Below are 3,942 nucleotides of genomic sequence, written 5' to 3' on the forward strand. Positions count from 1 at the left end.
AACACTTAATTGTGCTCATGAGGAACCTGTACATAGACCAAGAGGCAGTTGTTTGAAGAGAACTGCATGGTTTAAAATCAGGAAAGTTTGCATCAGGTTTGTATCTTCACCATACTAATTCAATCTGCATGCTAAGCAAATAATATAAGAATCTGGTCTATAAGAAGAATGTGGCATCAGGATTAGAGGAAGGCTCATTAACAACCTATGATATGCAGATGACAAAATTTTGCTTAGTAAAAGTGAAGAAGACTTGAAGCACTTACTGATGAAGGTAAATGCTACAGCCTTCAGTATGGATTGCACTACAACATAAAGAAAACAAATCCTCACAACTGGACCAATAAGCAACATCATGGTAAATGGAGAAAAGATTAAAATTGTTAAGGATTTAATTTTACTTGGATCCACAATCAAGGTCCATGGAAGCATAAGTCAAGAAATCAAAGAATGTGTTCCATTGGGCAAATCTCCTGAGAAAGATCTCCTTAAAGTGTTAAAGAGTAAACATGTCACCTTGAAGAGTAAGGAGCACCTGACAAAAATCATAGTATTTTCAATAGCTGCATATGCATGTGAGAGCTGGACAGTGACTAAGGAAGATCATAAAAGAATGGATGCCTTTGAACTAAGGATTTAGAGAAAGAATGCTGAAAATTCCATGGAATCCAGAAGAACAAACAAATTTGTCTTGGAAATATAGCCAGAATGCTCCTTAAAAGAAAGAATAGGCAGACTTCATCTCACCTCTTTTGGTCATGTTGTCAGAAGGGACCAGTCTCTGGAGAAGGAGCTCATGGTTGGTAAAGTAGAGGGTCAGCAAAAAAAAAAAAAAGGGAAGACCTTCAGTGATACAGATTGGCACAGTAGCTGTGAAAATGGAGTCAAACTTTGCAATGATTCTTTGGGTAGTGCGAGACCGGGCAGTGTTTCATTCTGTAGACATAGGCTTGTTATGAGTCTAAACCAACTCTACAGCACCTAACAACAACACTGTCCTTAAATGCTAGGATAATTCAGTCCCAGGCCTCTTCTCCTCTTCCCAATTTTCACTTCATACTCTTTTCTGCTTGAATTTTCCTACTTCTGTGATTCTAACTCTGGACTGGTGTAGCTCCATCCTAGGTCTTTCGCCTGAACTCTTGACTTTGTATGCAATTGTCAACTGTCTTTAAATGTCTTAATGACATTTCAGTTTCATTATGTCCAAACCCAAACTCTTTATCTCCACTGCCCCTCTCTCCAAAAATCATGGTCTGTTCTAATGTTCACATATCAAAAATATCCATCCAGTTGCCCAACATCCAACAAGTCACCAATAATTGAATCTCATAATTTCTTTTGACTCTATTTACTTCTTTCCATCTCTAGCATAATAGTGATTAAGAATATAACCTCAAAAGTCAAATTACCTGAGTTCAAATTTCAGTTCCTCCTCTAACTGTTTGATATTAGGCACATTTTTAACTTCTCTGTAACTCAATTTTCTCAATTTTAATATGAGGATGATAACACCATCTCCCTCATAATGATAGGGTTAAATGGGTTATTATGTGTATAAAGTTCTTAGAAAGTTTCTGGCACATATTAAGTACTAGTTTAGGTTAGCCACCCTTATCTTCAGCAGAGAATATAGCAACAACCTCTTAATTTCATCTCCCTAAATAATTATTTCTCCCTCTCCAAAATTATCTTATGATGCCATTCTTCTTAACATTCCAATGGCTATTTATTATCTTAGGATAAAATCCTTATTTTGTAACAGTGAGTCTTAACCATGAGTTGATTCTGATTCATGGTGAACACATGTGTGCAGAGTAAAATTGTGCTCCACAGAGTTTTCAAGTCTGTGAACTTTCAAAAAAAAATTAACAGACCTATCTCTTGAGGCACTTCTGGGTAGGTTCAAACTGCCTACCTTTTGGTTAGTAAGCAAGTGCTTAACAATTTGAGCCACAAAGGGACTCCTCCTAATTTCTTAGCATTGTTTAGAAGGCCTTTTATAGTCTGACCCTGCTCCCCTCTCTAGCTTCCTTCCCTTTGTATTCCTCCCACACTCTGTGCTATCATCATTTTGGTCCTGTTCAGACTCCCAAAGCAACCTATATTTTCCAAGGCATGACTTCTAACACTAGATGCTTTTCACTTGTCTTCTCTCTGCCGCTCATGTCATTTAACCAGGAAACTAATGCAAATCTGAATTATTTAATTAAGAAATGTTTTTGCAATGATGTAGTGCTTGCTCCCTATTGTATTTTGCATTTTAACAGTTTGATTTCCATCTGCTTCCCCATTGGTCCTTCTGTGATGATATGCCAGGCAGAATCCTTGTCCTCTGCATTCAGACCTTCTAGTTATGCTGTGATATTCTCTGAGGATATTGTTCACATTTTGAGTGATGGATCTTGGACTCTTGGCTCTTACATTCTGCAGCTAAAACAAAAGACCAATGCCTATTTCCCATTTAGAAACAATTCCAAGGGTGGAATGTCCTTGCTTTAGCAAGCTTTGGATAGCCATTATTCTAAACTGGGGATATTGTGTGCATATGTGGCAGGTGGAAGAGATATTTGAGCTACAAACAATAAGTCATTATCCTTTTCTCTGAACTCCAAAGTGTAGAGAAAATTCTGGGATCAATTTGTGGAATAAATGCCCTGCCCAGCTTTCCATAATCATTGAGATAACTGGGAAAGGGTTTGGCCAGGCTGTTTGAGAGGACAATCCCATTTCTACCTTCCACTCTTTAGGCTATTCATTGTTCTTTTGTAGATTCTCTTCCCCTTTGTATCTCTATATTTTCTTTTGTAGCCTTCCTTTTCTGGTACCAGCTTCCCTTAATTTTTGATGTTTCAGTGCAATGAACCAAATTTCTAGTGATGTTCATTCAAAGCATTTTCACATATCTTATCTATTTTATGATAAGCAAAACAATGCAGTAGTCAGTAGGTCCTAGAGCCATGCTTCCTGACTTCATATCATGGTTCTGCCATTGACCAGCTATGTGACTTCGGGCTGAATTCTAAACCCATTCCATGTTCAAAGTAATAGATAAAACCTCTATTTAAACTCACATCCCATTAGTTAAACAGTCTTGCATTTGCATCATAGTCTGTGGGAAACACTAAGTCCTAGAACTCTAATATTTTAAAGGCTCAGAATCAGAAGTTAGCTATGAATCTTCCTTCTCCTTACATTTCCATACCCATGTCCCACTAAGACTTAGTGACTCTTCTATTATTTTGCTTCTTTATCATCCTTTCCTTCCATTCCTGTAACACTACATTAGATGGGGTCATCATCAATTCACACCATCAACAACGCTTCCAGTCTTTCACAATTCCTCTTCCAATTTCAACTTCTCACTGCCAAGAATTGGTGAATCAAAGAAATGAAGTTGAGAAGATGCCATTGTACCCTCATGACAAAACTAATGAAGCAAAGAAAAAATAAAAAAGGGTAGCCAAGAAAAAGAAAAAAGGAAGAAGTGTAGTGGGAAATCAGAAAAAGAATAAACCATTCCCACCTCATACAGTTAGGGAAGACTTCAACAAAGACATGATTGATCTGAGCCCTAGATTTATTCATTCATTCATTCATCAATATTCATCCAACAAATACTTAATGAGCATCCACTTTGAGTCACATTTTTCTGGGCACTAGGAATACAGACAGCACCTAACAACAACAAGGAATAAGAACAGTGGGGGGGGGGGGAGTCATACTCCCAAACATCATGGACTTCACATTCTACTAGGAGTTAATAAACAATAAAAGACAAAGAGGTGACAGATCCGGCAAGATGGCGGACTAGGCAGAAAGACTGCACAGACCCTCTTCAATAAAGAAAAGGGAAACCAATTAACACAGACACAGAAGATAATCCTGGACCCCTGAGCCTTGAAGGGAAGGATACAAAAGTGGACTAACCCCAACTAGTAG

The sequence above is a fragment of the Orycteropus afer genome, unplaced genomic scaffold (assembly GCF_000298275.1).
Source record: "Orycteropus afer afer isolate SDZICR_OR568_19922 unplaced genomic scaffold, OryAfe1.0 scaffold00098, whole genome shotgun sequence".
Classification (NCBI taxonomy): domain Eukaryota; kingdom Metazoa; phylum Chordata; class Mammalia; order Tubulidentata; family Orycteropodidae; genus Orycteropus; species Orycteropus afer.